General features: G+C 47.3%; 1 protein-coding gene across 1 annotated transcript in view; it reads left to right on the top strand.

Moving 5' to 3' along the window:
• LOC138283521 (interferon regulatory factor 3-like) overlaps positions 1–15,823 on the top strand; it is a 165,428-nt gene that overhangs the window by 62,859 nt on the left and 86,746 nt on the right. The window lies entirely within an intron of this gene.

Below are 15,823 nucleotides of genomic sequence, written 5' to 3'. Positions count from 1 at the left end.
ATGTTGCAGTGATGTTGTAATAGTTCAGGGACCGAGAGACCTATATACTTAATTTTGGTGCCAAAATATAGGTTTTGGGGGTCAACTAGTCTTATAGACACAGAATAAAACTCCTCAGGACAACCCTTCTGCCATCTTCCAAAATGGCGGCTATAATAGAGGAAGGAGAGACATATACACAAATGAAACATAATAATGGATTTTAGTTCCTTTATGTATTCACCAAACAATGTTTATTATCTGAATAAGAAAAACATGTGTATCACTCCTGTTTTAGACACCTTTTCATAGTACACTTTATGTATTTGTTTCAGCAATCGCTTGTGGTACATTTGCAGGATGTTCAACATTTGAGAAGAGCATATCCACAGGGACATCATTTTGTAGCACAGTTTTTACAAGTACATGTACGTGTAAGATCTATGGGTAGAGGCTTTAGAAACTTAGTAGGTTTTAGCACCCCATCAATATCTTCCTAACCAAATTCACATGGATTGTTCTCTACATATGCATGATCCAAAACATTTACACAACTTTTGATCAAGTAGATCGTTCTTTTAACCTGTCCAAGAACAGAATATGATGTCGATGGAGGGTCACTTAGCGGGACTGATCTCTTGAATTTACTGTACCAAAGATCGTCAAATGTATGACATTCAGAACTCGTTTTCCACACATGCACAAGGTGTTTTTCTATGTCTTTAAAGTCACATTCTTCTTATGTCTCCGAAAATCCTTTTAGAAACTTCCCAGGTTCACAATTTAAAGCTCCAAGCTTTTTTCCAATTTTGCTCATAGTGTCATCACCCATAAGAATATGTGCCTTAATAAGAATACTGTCTATACTATTTAGGGGAAGCCCTTATAACCCCAATGTATCAGGGCCAAATATCAATCCAACATATAAATATACTGAGGGGATAAATATATATTTATATATATCTCCTGCGTGAAAAACTCAATTAGTCATTGGAAACAATTACTATCTTTTCCATTCTAATTATTTATTAGTTTTTGTTTCTCTTTGTCTTGCTCTCATAAATTAGGTTAAACATTGCAAAACTATACACATAACTAAATCATAAACAATATAGATATATACAAACAATTACCCATACACAAATAATACACACTTAGGGGGTCATTACAACATTGGCGGAAAATGCCGCTTACCGCCGTGCAGAAGACCGCCAACACACCGCCGCGGCCGCAGAATTCAGCCACAGCTATTACGACCCACAGCCCGGAATCTGCCAAAATCCAGACACCCACACAATTCTGCCACACCAAAGGGCAGTGATAAACTGGCGAAAACAAAACCTCCACCGTCACGCCAACAGAATACGCCCACACTATCACAACCCACGAATCCACGTGGCGGTCTTTCAACCACGGTATTCCATTGGCAGTACACACCGCCGCGCTCAAAATACACAAACATATCCAAAACACTGCCACATTGGACAATTACAAATACACACACCTGATACACATACACACACCACTCCCACACATCCAATACAAAATAAAACACACACCCACATCACCCACAAACCCTTACGACCACAATTGCGACTGAAGGCCAGAGAGAGACACCACCATCTACAAACTAGCATCCACAGGCACTCAATGCCATCACTCACACAACATCCACGCACAAAGCACCACACACCCCTAAACATCACCCCACACATCACAACACATACCACCCCACACATCACCCACACCACCCCATGGCACCACAAAGACACCCCAGGTTTTCTGAGGAGGAGCTCCGGGTCATGGTGGAGGAAATCATCCGGGTAGAGCCACATCTATTCGGATCACAGGTGCAGCACACCACCATAGCTAGGAAGATAGAGCTATGGCACAGAATCGTGGACAGGGTCAACGTAGTGGGACAACACCCAAGAACTAGGGATGACATCAGGAAGAGGTGGAACGACCTACGGGGGAAGGTGCGTTCCGTGGTCTCAAGACACCAGAATGCAGTTCAGAGGACTGGCGGCGGACCCCCACCTCCTCCTCCAGAATTAACAACATGGGAGGAGCAGCTCTTGGCTATACTGCATCCTGAGGGCCTCGCAGGAGTAGCTGGAGGAATGGACTCCGGTAAGGCAAATCTTTAAATACTTCATCCCCCACCCTACCTGCATGCTATCACATACCCCCACCCTCGCCCTCACCCCATCACTCCAACTCCTCACACATGTCCCACTATCACAAACCACACATCCCAACAGCAAGCCCTGCATGCAACAACAAAGCATGGACACCCATCACCAATGCATGGCCCCTGCACATACCCACACACACCCCTAAACATTTAGCACACAAGGTCCTACACAAGAATGCAAGCACTGGGGTGCAGGGTCACCCACCCATTGCACACCATGGCACACCCAGATGCAATAATCATGCCTTTATACCCCTGCAGGACCCCTACCCAACGTCACCGGACAGGAGGTTCCAGACATGTCCACTCCACCCACAGAAGAGGCCCACAGTGATGACAGCAGCTATGTCCAACTGGATCTAGATGACCAGCCCTGCCCATCTGGGACCTCGGGACAGTCAGTTCCCCTCATACTGGCACAAGCCACAACAGAGCCTCCCCCCTCTGGAAACACCAGCACAGCACCCACCCAGCGGGCCCATACCTCTGTCCCCAGGACACGTCAAGCAGCAGTGTGTCCACCACTACAGGGAACCCAGTCTACCCCACCACCCCAACAACACCAGGGACCTGGGGGCAGTGGCAGTGGGCACACGGTTCAGGGGACAGAGGCACAGGAACACAGGGGAACTGGGAGGGCTGCTGTGCGACAGGGGGAGGACAGGCCCAGGGAACCCACTCTCCACGAGGCCCTCTCCAACAACATGGGAGCCTACCACCATTCCCAGGAGACGAAGGAAACGGTACTGGCCAAGTTTCAGGAGACCCAGCGGCTGCAGGAGGAACAGTATTTGGGGTTCAGGGAGGAACTCAAATCCATCAATACCACCCTGGGCACCATTGTAGGGGTGCTGAAGGAACTCGTCAGCACCAGGAGGGACACTGTGGCACAACAAGGGGCCCCTGACACTAGGCTGGACGATGAACTGCCCACCACCTCTGCCGGCGCTAGTGGACAGGAGGCACCGCCACAGGACCTCGACACCAGCACCCCACCCCCTGCAGATGGCGAACCACCCCACAAACGGTCCCTGAAATCCAGGACAAAGACAGAGAACAATGCCAAGACCCCCGCCAAAAAATGAGACCCCCCTGATTGTCATCCTTCTGTCCCACTTTGTCACCCTGTCCATCCTTAAACTGCTCCAGCTCCACTTCCTATGCCGCTTTGGACAATGCACCTGTGAGACTAATAGACTGGACTCTGCCATGGACATTCCTCCACCATCACCCCTGACCATTTTACAACCCCCTCCACTATTTTGCACTTAAATAAACACCATTGAATCACAAAACTATCTGGAGTCAGTCTGTGCTTTTGAAAATGTGTATTTGCAATAACTGTGGAAAACTGCTATATCCATTGTATTGTCAACATACCTATGTCAAAAAGCTCTAGTCCATGAGGAAACAAAGCAGATGTCACACAGTGGGACCCACATCTGTGAAATTGAAAGGGAAAGTGACAACTCAGGGTCCATACACTGGGTGAAAGTGACAGACAGACGAGAGGTAGAACAAGGGTATCAGATGTAGCAGGCAGTGATGTCTTCTTACCTGTGTCTCACTGGAAGTATTGATGAATCACCGTGTTTCTGTTGGTGATATCCTCTTCTTCTGCTTCCTCGTCTTCACTGTCCACAGGCTCCACAGCTGCCACAAGACCTCCATCTGGACCATCCTCCTGCAGAAAAGGCACCTGTCGTCGCAAAGCCAAGTTGTGAAGCATACAGCAGGCCACAATGATCTGGCACACCTTCTTTGGTGAGTAGAATAGGGAACCACCTGTCAGATGGAGGCACCTGAACCTTGCCTTCAGGAGGCCGAAGGTCCTCTCTATAACCCTCCTAGTTCGCCCATGGGCCTCACTGTAGCGTTCCTCTGCCCTTGTCCTGGGATTCCTCACTGGGGTTAGTAGCCATGACAGGTTGGGGTAACCAGAGTCACCTGCAAATGTCAAGGGAAATCTGTTAGACACACACTAACTCTTAGGGATATTCCCAGAAACCTAGTCACACTGTATAGAGTCCATGTCCTCTCCTAATAGCCACACACGGTGCCTCTGGGGTTGCCCCATCACATAAGGGATGCTGCTATTCCTCAGAATGTAAGCGTCATGCACTGAGCCAGGAAACTTGGCATTCACATGGGAGATGTACTGGTCGGCCAAACACACCATCTGCACATTCATCGAATGGTAACTCTTCCGGTTTTTGTACACCTGTTCACTCCTGCAGGGGGGGGGGTGCCAAGGCCACATGTTTCCCATCACTGGCACCTATGATGTTGGGATATGTCCCAGGGCATAGAAGTCCCCTTTCACTGTAGCCAAATCCTCCACCTGAGGGAAAACGATGTAGCTGCGCATGTGTTTCAGCAGGGCAGACAACACTCTGGACAACACATTGGAGAACATAGGCTGGGAAATCCCTGATGCTATGGCCACTGTCGTCTGAAAAGACCCACTTGCCAGGAAATGGAGTACTGACAGGACCTTCACTAGAGGGGGGATTCCTGTGGGATGGCGGATAGCTGACATCAGGTCTGGCTCCAAATGGGCGCAAAGTTCCTGGATTGTGGCACGGTCCCACCACAGACAGAGCACCTACTGCCAGAAAAGATGGGAGGACATTCGCCGCTGGAGCAAGAAGACGGCGGAGGCCCAGCTGTGGATGGCCTCCCAACGTGGGAGGGGTGCCCGTCGCACCATGACCCCCCTGATGTTCCGGATCCTGGCGGTGGCATATCTGGAGTTGGATGGGTGCTTGTGGGCATTACAGCAGCCACAAGGGGGTGAGTACACTCTCATTCAGCTGATTCAGCGCGCATTGGAGGTGTCTGGGTGGGGGAGGTGGGCTGTGGGTTCCCCTAGGCCAGGGCGTGTTTAGTAGGCAAGGTCCCTTCGTAAGGCAGGCCATCTGGCACCCCCCCACCTGTGTTCAGAGGCAACTACACCTAGTCAGGGTCCTGTGACTTCCATGTGTGCAGCAATCGAGCATAGGCCATGTAACCCATGTCCCTGTGATTAATTAGGGTACTCAAAGTGCACGGCGTAGTGCAGGGGGCTTCTGCGTCTGTAGTGTCCGCCAACGGTAGTGGTATTGCATGCACTGAACATGTCTTTCTTCTGTTTCCCCCCCTTTTTGTGGTCTCCCTGTTCTTGTGTGCATCAGCGTCATCAGGTGGAGGAGCTGTGCCACTTTAGCAGAGCAGTAGGGAGCTGCATCCCACATGGCCCTGGAGGGCAACACAACGGAGTCTGAAGCCACCAGTGGGACGGAGGGCAAGGGGAGCTCTACGGCGGGGACGGGAGCTGAGACCAGCAACACGGACTCCTCCTCTGATGGGAGCTCCTTTACGGTGGCGGGCCCCTCTGTGCCCCCTGCATCTATAGGTACAGCCGCCCCCCGTACCAGCACCGCCCTCCCAGCACCCCCTCAGCGTGTGCCCCGTGGCCGCTCACCCAGGCACCTCAGCCCCTGCCCCTGTCAGCCCTGCTGCCCTCAGTGAGGAGGCCATTGACCTCCTCAGATCCCTCACTGTTGGGCAGTCTACCATTTTGAATGCCTTCCAGGGTGTAGAGAGGCAGTTGCAACAGACCAATGCATACCTGGAGGGCATTCATTCTGGTCAGGCAGCCCAACAGCGAGCTTTTCAGACTCTGGCCTCAGCAATGACAGCAGCCATTGTCCCTGTGTCCAGCCTCCCCCCTCCAACTTCCTCCACCCAGCCCCAATCCCCTGTACCTCAGCCTATCCCAAGCACACCATCAGACCAGCATGCACACACCTCAACACACAAGGGAAGCTCTGGCAAACATAAACACCACACATCCCACAGGCACTGACACAAGCATCATACCCATGCACACATACCAACATCCACTGCCTCCACTGTGTCCCCTCCTCCTCGTCTCCTTCCTCCCTCCCTGTCTCGTCTCCACTCACACCTGCATGCCCTACATCTTCAGCCACTACGTCCATCACCAGCACACCCATCACCACACCCCACTACCATTCACACATCCCCTGTGTCCTCTCCCAGTGTGTCTGTGAGCCCACCTCCCAAGGTACACAAACGCAGCCACATACCCACCCAAAAGCCACCCACCTCACGACATCCTCCAGCCCATGCACCTTCACCCAAAGTCAGCAAACTTACACCTCCTACAACCACTACCTCTTCCTCCACTCCCAAACCCCCTCCATCTAGCTGTCCCAGTGTGTCCAAAAAACTTTTCCTGTCCAACCTTGACCTCTTCCCCTCACCTCCCCCACCCCTTCAGTCCCCTAGGGCCCGCCTTTCCAGGTACCAACCCAGCACCTCAGCCACCACATCACAGGGAACAGTGGTGCCAGCAGTAACTGGCTTCTGCAGTGCGCCAAGCAGCAGGGCAGCCAGTGTACCAAGGAGCCAGACCACGGACAGTCCCCCACCTCAGAAGCATAAAAAGTTGGCCACTGCCCAGCGGGAGAAATGCAACACATCTGGCACCAAAGGCTCTCCCAGGAGTACAGTTGGGAGTGGGAAGACAGCTGCACCATTATCCAAGGTGGGGAAGGGGCACAGAAAGAAAGGCAAGTTGCCGCAAACCTGCACGGCGGACAAGACCGCCACCAGCACCTCTGCCAAGGACACCGCCGCCACCAGCACTGCTTCACAGGACACCACCATAACCGCTGCCAAGGACACCGCCGCCATCAGCACCGCTGCCAAGGACACTGCCGCCACCAGCACCACTGCCAAGGACACCGCCGCCACCAGCACCGCTGCCAAGGACTCCGCCGCCACCAGCACCGCTTCACAGGACATCGCCACCGCCAGCACCACTTCACAGGACACCGCCACCACCAGCACCGCTTCACAGGACACCGCAGCCACCAGCACCGCTTCACAGGACACTGCCGCTACCAGCACCGCAGGTCAATGAGCACAGAAAGCTCCGACGCTACTGAGGCCGCCACAAGCAGGTTGTAGCACTCTGGGCACAAAGCCCCCTCCAGAACCAGTGGAGTATCACATCCACTACCTCTGTCCTTGGCAGGATGAAGCACTCTGGGCACAAAGCCCCCTCCAGAACCAATGGAGAAAGACATCCACTACTTCTGTCCTTGGCAGGATGAAGCACTCTGGGCACAAAGCCCCCTCCAGAACCAGTGGAGAAAGGCATCCACTACCTCAGTCCTTGGCAGGATGTAGCGCTCTGGGCACAAAGCCCCCTCCAGAACCAGTGGAGAATGACATCCACTACCTCAGTCCTTGGCAGGATGAAGCACTCTGGGCACAAAGCCCCCTCCAGAACCAGTGGAGAATGACATCCACTACCTCAGTCCTTGGCAGGATGAAGCACTCTGGGCACAAAACCCCCTCCAGAACCAGTGGAGACTGTTATCCACTTGAGAGACTGTGGCTTTGCACTCCCCAGGATAAAGCAGTGGACAAACCACCCACTTGAGAGACTTATGAGACTGTGGCTTTGTACTCCCCAGGATAAAGCAGTGGGCAACCCACCCACTGAAAAGACTTCTGAGACTGTGGCTTTGCACTCCTCAGGATAAAGCAGTGGGCAACCCACCCACTAAAAATACTTGTGATACTGTGGCTTTGCACTCCCCAGGATAAAGCAGTAGGCAAACCACCCACTGAAAAGACTTGTGAGGCTGTGGCTTTGCACACCCCAGGATAAAGCAGTGGGCAACCCACCCACTGAAAAGACTTGTGAGACTGTGGCTTTGCACTCCCCAGGATAAAGCAGTGGGCAACCCACCCACTGAAATGACTTGTGAGACTGTGGCTTTGCACTCCCCAGGATAAAGCAGTGGGCAACCCACCCACTGAAATGACTTGTGAGACTGCGGTTTTGCACTCCCCAGGATACAGCAGTGGGCATGGAGCCCCCTCGTGGATCTGGCGTCGTGCACTCATCCGGCTGAGGTGCCCCCCTTCCCTTCCCCCTGAGGTGCCTAATGTATTTCTATCTGATGCCCCTGCAGTGTTCTCTCCGTTTTGATCGGGTATTGAGTGTGGGCCTCGGCCATGCATTTTGGGCCCAGTGGTCCACGGACTTTAATGGTGCAATACCTGAACTTGTATTCTGGGTGTATATATTTGTTTGTAGTGTATATATATTTTTGAGTACTGGATTTTAATAGATTACAAATGTTCAAATCATTTCCTTTTGTCTTCGCATTCTTCCAGGAGGGTTGGTGGGTGTAACTGTAATGTATCAATATATATTAGTGTGTGTGTTGTAGTCGGTGAGGGTGGGGGTGTTGCGTGTGTGTGTCACTCTTTTTTCCCTCCCCCCTCCCCTGTGTCGTAGGTGCAGTACTCACCGTGGTCGTCGCCGCCGGCGTTCGTGCTCCTGGTAGAGGAGCAGGAAGACAAAGGCAGGGAGAATCTGGAGTTCCGGTTCCATGGCGTTCTGGTTCCTCGTGGGGTGTGTGGAGGTGAGCGTTTTCCCTTCCAAGTCCTGTTTCCGCCGTGTTTTTGTTTGCGGTGAATCCACCCCGGAAAAGGTGGGGGATTGGCCTGTTGTAATACTGTGGGCGGTTACCGCTGCGGTGTTTGTTTGTACCGCCGTGGCGGTCGGAGTGTTAAAGTGGCTGTCTATGTTGGTGTTTTCCACCACAGTTGTGATTCCATTTTTTACCGCCGCTTTAAAACTGAGCGCCAGTGTTGTAATGACCACCTTAATCATTAAACATGTGACACTTGACATACAATATTCTAAAACAATATTCAAAACAGTCTCTTTTGCACTGAAATCTTTCAATTTATAAGCTGCTAAACCTTTTTGAGGTAATGATGTTTAGTATCGCCTTTCCTAGGTTCTTTATTCTTGGTACTTATATACGATACAGTCCCTTTTTTATTGTTTCCAAGTTCATCTTGTTCGATGTTGATGACCACAATATATCAAGTTGCACAGGTATAGGTGTTGAATTTTTGATGCAGGCAAGGTCAGTTGTTCCACTTGATTCGTTCACATTCTTTGACGGATAGTTCAAGATAACTGTCAAAGACAATGTGCAGTTCTTACAAGGTGCACATTGACTTTGAAGTCTGTAGAACAGTCTGAACGACCTCTCCGAAGTTTTGCATGGATGAAATCTTGACCATTCTTAATTGTGACATAGAGTCAACAACAGAGGTTTTCAATGAAGACACGTTTTTAAATTGAAATTCTTCAGGTGAAAGTTTTTTTCCGAGTTCTTGTACGTGTTTGTGCTTCACTGGTTTGGTTGCAGCATCTCCATTAAATAATGTGTTTGTTGGAAGAAGATAATGTGACGGAATGTCCTTGATAAATTCAACCCTTTCTTTTGCTACATCCATTTGTCTATGTGCTTGCAAAAGGTATTTTGTAATCTGCTTTGTAGCAGCTGGTTGGACGAAACTCTTACTGTGGCAATCAAAGTGTGGATTTTAGCTTTAGTTATTACGTCAAACAGCTTTTTTTCTTTCAAAACAAATTTCTCCTGCTTCAGTTCTGCATATAGTTTCGATCTATGTTCTTGGACATCTAGTAAATGTGTCTTTATATAGTTATCCACATATTGTTTGGTCACAAAGTTGTGCAGTCGCACACGCTCAGTCATTTCAAAGGGGTTTCCTAGTTGCTCCATGAGCTGAAGAAGGCTGTCAACATGTTTGTTAAAATGTTCCCCTCTCTTTCCTACAAGTTTGTGGTGCGGAACAGTTTCACGATGGTCTATTAATTTTGAATTTGTCATTTTTCTGAAAACATTGCACACAGAAAGGACTTCATGGTAAACTAGAAACCATTGAGCAACATATTTACTTTTACGTGTCTGACCAACAATTCCCTTGGAGCTTTTCTGTGATTTCTGGATCGTCTGTCCCAGTGTCAAATCTGGGGCCACAGCATTGAACTTTCCTTCTCTGTCATTCACCTCAAAATGTCTTTGGAGGAATTTTCTGTAGAGATATGGTTTTTCCACCTCTAATGTCTTCACTGTTTCCAAATAACAGGACCCATATCTCAAGTAGTTTATGCAATCGAATTGGCGAAACACAGTAATCAGTGACTCCATAATCTTCATGTGCAGCTCCCAATCACCTTCCCGATCAGCATGTACCAAGTTTTTCACTAGAGCTATAGGGGGTCATTCTGCCAGGGTCGGCGGGAGCACCGCCGACAGGCCGGCGGTGCCCCGCAGGGCATTCTGACCGCGGCGGTTCGGCCGCGGTCAGAAGAGGCAAACCGGCGGTCTCCCGCCGGTTTACCGCTGCCCTTGGGATTCTGACACCCCCTACCGCCATCCTGTTCCTGGCGGTTCGCCCGCCATGAACAGGATGGCGGTAGGTGGTGCCGCGGGGCCCCTGGGGGCCCCACAAAGTATTTCAGTGTCTGCCTAGCAGACACTGAAATACGCGACGGGTGCAACTGCACCCGTCGCACCTTCCCACTCCGCCGGCTCAATTCTGAGCCGGCATCCTAGTGGGAAGGTTGATTTGCCCTGGGCTGGCGGGCGGCCTTTTGGCGGCCGCCCGCCAGCCCAGGGCAAATCTCAGAATCACCGCCACGGTCTTTCGACCGCGGTGCGGTGTTCTGACGGCGGAACCTTGGCGGACGGCCTCCGCCGTCCGCCAAGGTTAGAATCAGCCCCATAATGTGTAAAACATTTCCCCAGTACTTGCAAAGTTCTGTTTTTTCTTCACATTCTTTGACAAACTCTACAAACTTGTTTTTCGGGTTTTCTGATTTTGAACTGTTTGTATTGAACATGTCTGTTTTTGTATTATGTCTTTCGAATGAAGTGCACTCTGTGCCTTGTTCACTTCTGAGATAAGATATGCAAAACCTAATTTGTCCTGCTTGTTCCAGAAAGCATTCCAACGCAATGTTTCTATAGCTTCAGATATTGATGAGCATACCTTGTAACGAAGGAGCATAATGGGTTCCGCTCAATACTTACTGGACAGTTTTGCTTCCAAAGATTTCAGCCTCAATAAGTGCATCATCTATGCCACATCCACTGAGATAACTTCCTGCACACACCAACGCAACCTTTGTCATGTGGAAAATGCCCATCATCAAGTTAATCAAATTCTACTGGATTGCTCATAAAAAAGTCAGCTACATTATGGAAAACACCTTAATTGTAGAACATTGTAGGATAGGCTGGTCTTCAAGCTGCATTTCAGAATTTTTTTAGAGCTGTGTATTCTGTTGCATAGTTTGTGACTGGAGATGGTATTACTGGTAAAAATCCAACCTTCTTCAGTGAGACAGTATTCTGGGAGATCAGAGCATGAATTCTAGACCACGGAGGAACTGGCTTTTCTTCATCCTTCAGTCTGCACCAAATAAGTGATATGATAAATTCAGTTAAATCAGCTTTGCAGACTGCAGCATCAGGTAGTAGATCCATGACCTTAGCCATTTTGAAACGTTCTGGTACACTGGGACGTGTTGAACGCTTGTATTGATTTTGCACACGTTGGCCAGGCAGTTGGGTTATAGGTTTGCAGCTTCTTTGTTTTGCCTATAACTGAAACAGCTTGTTTTCCAGCAACTGCTTCATTGGTTGTCTTGAAAAAGCACCATAGCAGTATCTTGTGTGTGGGATGTTCCACACAAAAAAGAGCTGTCTTCAAAATAAAAATCATCAAGTGCAGCAATTGTAAATTTTTCCCTGGAAAAGTGACTTGGAAGTGGTGTGCTTTCGGATTCACAAGATTTCACAGCATGAGCGGCTAACAAGTTCCTGCTCCGTACTATGTCATAACTTGTTATACACTAATCCTATACATTGAAGTGATTAGCTCTCTATGTTTGTACTTGTCATAGATTGCATGGGCAGTCATCATATGTAGAAGAGTTTTCTTTTTGCTGTGATGTAATTCATAAACATGATTTCAAAAAGACAGTACATTTGCAACACATTAGCCTATCGGTTCATGGGAATGTCTTCCACTTCTTCATTTATATCGTCAAAGCCATCATCAAAGTTGTCGGCTTCTGTTCCAAACTCAAGGACTTTAGTTTGTAGCAGTTTTGCTTTGATATTAAACAATGATGTAAAAAAATGTTAAGACAACTTTAGACATTCTTGTTGACACCCATGATTTGTAGACCTCTGGGGCATCACAAAATCCGTCATTAAGTCCAAAATCTAAATCTTTCAGTATGTTTCTTAAAATGGTTCCTGCTGATTTTACTGCATCCTGTGATCTTTTTATGGCAGCAAGAGTTTCAGGAGTCAAATCAGCTGACAACACCATCGGTGGCTCATTCTTTTTGTTAGACTGGCTAAAATTAAGTCTGTCATTGTACACTGTCACCAGAAAGAAATCTTAATTTCATTATTATGGATCAGTACAGTTTCATCAATGTTGACAATTATTTCTCTGATCTCACTGAGTGTGAACCTGTTGCCAGCACTCAAGAGTGGCTTTAAACTTAATTTGCTTTTTCAAGAGTGCAAACTTAACTGAAGGCGGGCAGTTACGTTGCTGCTGGGAGCTCATTGTACATTCATATTTTCGAATGTTTGCACACATTCAGTTCGAGTAGGCATACAAATCCGCTGCAAAAACATTCACCTCATTGTTTAGATCAGCTACTCGGCTGAAAACTTCATCTTGGAAGAAACTAGCTGCAGATAAAAACATGTTTGCCCTTTGATACTCACATACTCTGTACCTTTTTCTTTCTTCAATCCCTTTGGTCATTGTTCTGGTTAAACCACAGAAAACACACTGAAGATCCTCTGCTTTCTTTTTTTTCTAATTAAACTTTTTATTAGCTTTTTCCGTTCAGTTACATAAGGACACCTAGGCTCTCCACAATCAAAGCAAACATTAATAAACATTACAACATTAGGCATTAGTACCATTACACCGGATCCTCTGCTTTTTGATCAGTTGTTGGAGGTGGACGAGGGGTAGCCATCGATCTTCTAAGTGGATGAGCATTGGGTTTCGTTGTCGCCACTTGCTCAGAAGACTCATATTCTTGTTGTGAAACACTGGTTTCTGCTATTTTTTGACCATTTTTTTCCAGGCCTTTTTCGATTGTAAATGACTTGTTGCACTTGTTGTTACAATGATATAATATTTTACCCTTTTCGCCCATCATTCTCAATCATCATCATCATCACACACAGCTTTATTCAGTTATATTCAACCATCAAAGCAATAACATCATAAATAAATACAAAAAATAAAATAAATTTCAAAAAGGAAAACACAACTTATCTATGATGATTTGGGAAAGAATAAAAGCATAGATACTTAAAATTGCAGGCATACTTTTCCTGCAATTTATATTTGACCTCCTAGAAGCCCATCTCTCTTATCATCCTCATTACCAACTAGTAAACAATCACAATAATATTAAAATCTTCTATTAATCAAGAATAAATAATTAAAACTATAAAACTTGAGTTGGTAATTTTAACTTTTTTAGATAGTGTGTGAGTATATACCATGCGGCCGCAAGGAACTTGCTGACCGCACAGAACAGAGGAGTAGAGGTGTCCCTCATCATAATCCTTAAAGCATCTTTGCATTGTCTCATGCCCATATTCCTGCAAACTGTGCGTAACCACTTCCGCCGAGCAATCCTGTATGCAGGACATATGAACATAAAATGTACTACGGTTTCTGAGGTACAATTACAGCTGGGACATAAATCAATTATTGAAGCAGAACTCCAAGTGCTACTAAAAGATTTGAGAGGTAAACATCCATACCTAAATTGGACATACAAACTTTTACTTAACAGGCCAGAGATTAAATACATAAATGGTTTAAAATGGGGATAACACTTGAAGTCTAAGAATTGGGATGTCAGGCTGCCATGTGACATATGTAGCAAATATTTTTCCCTGACGTAAACCCAATAAACTGCATTCAGGTGTTTCTTCTGGTCTCTCCTTAAGTTGTAGGGTTGGCTCCAAAAGTTTCTAAGTCCCAAGATATGAAACCATTTTGAGATATGATTGAGCCAAGAAATAGAAAGTGCATTGGGTCTGTCTAGGATGTCTTGAAGGGACTCCTTATGTACAATTAGTTCAGGGTTAGTCCAAATACGGACCCAAAAAAGTCAGGGGTCTTAGGGCAATTACGTCTAGGATACGCAGAAGACCAAGATCCCAGAACATTGGGATCAGTGGGGTGTTTTGAGGGCAGGCCAAAAGCGATCTTATAAAGCTATTTTCCCCCACACAAAGTTTACTAGCGTTAAGAAATCCTCAGACTTCTGCCCCATACACCACAGCACCCTGGGCCTTCACCAAAAAAATGTTGATGGCTGGAGAAACCGCTCTCTCAGTGGTGGATTTATGGAAACGCAAAAAAGGCCCCAGATCCATGTGATAGGAGGGCTATACTTTTATCCATCTGAGCCTCCCATTACATATGATTACTAACTCTTACCCCCAAGGTAATCGATAGAACATACCTTACTTAAGGGGGTCCCATATAGTAAAATAGTATATCGCTTGGTGGGACCACAGCCGAAGGTCATAAGTTTTGTTTTATTATGATTAAGCTCCAATCCGTAATCGATGCAGAATGAGCTGAACCTATCCACTAAGACCCATAGGGGTTTTGGAAATCAAAAGGGAATCATCATCATATAATAGAATTGGGATTTTTTGATTATTTAAGGAGGGCGCGTCGTTATGACAATCAGTTACAACTTGAACCACCTCTTTGATAAACAGGGTGAAAAGAGTCAGGGCAAGGACGCAGCCCTGGCGCACCCCTCGCCTGATATCTATTCTGTCGGTGAGTTCCCCTGTCTACCCCATCTTACTTGTGCGTATGTATTCTCATGCAACCTTTGGATTAAATGCACTAAGTTTCCTGGGGTACCAATTTTGTTCAAGACCTCCCATAGCTTCTCCCTTGGGACAAGGTCAAAGGCAGATCTTAAATTCACAAATGCAACGTATAACTTTTGTTTAGCTAAGGTAACGTATTTCCAAAATAGCAGTGAAAGCCTAAAGACTTGGTCCACGGTGCTGGTTTTTGGGCGAAAGCCAGCCTGGAGAGGGGATAAAACCTGGCTATCTTGAACCCATTCCATGTGCCTGTCTAAGACTTGCTTAGCAAAGATCTTTTGCAAGTTATCAATAAGACTGATTGGTCGGTAATTAGCTGGCAAAACCACATCACCTTTCTTATATATAGGAATTATTTCTGCCCCATGCCACGAATCTGGGATGGGACTACCTGCTGCTATGGCATTTGAAAATGTGTTTATGTACCATGCCCATATAATAGGTTCAGATTTAAACAGGTCCCCCGGTATCTTGTCAGGACCAGGGGCTTTTGCTGGTCTCAAGGAGTTGATGGCTGCTGTTGTTTCGGCTATTGTAAAGGCAATGTCCTCCGCAGAACTTTTAACGGAAGCTCTGCAGTCATCACACCCACACAGAGTCCTGTTGCATAGAGGAAGCATAGATCTCAGAGAAGTAAGTCACCCATCTTTCAGGCTGAATATACATACTAATAGTCATTTCCCCTCTTGATCTGCAAGCCAACAACCTCCAAAAGGAACCATCATCTCTATTCTTGACTGCATCTAGCAACCCCTGCCAAACCTCATGTTCCCAGTTTTTTTTTGCTCGTTCCAGGGCCCTAACATACCTGAGTCTCGCATTCCTAATC

This window comes from Pleurodeles waltl, chromosome 3_1, assembly GCF_031143425.1.
Source record: "Pleurodeles waltl isolate 20211129_DDA chromosome 3_1, aPleWal1.hap1.20221129, whole genome shotgun sequence".
Classification (NCBI taxonomy): domain Eukaryota; kingdom Metazoa; phylum Chordata; class Amphibia; order Caudata; family Salamandridae; genus Pleurodeles; species Pleurodeles waltl.
Note: the sequence above shows the minus strand (reverse complement) of the source record. Positions and strands in the feature narration are given on the sequence as shown.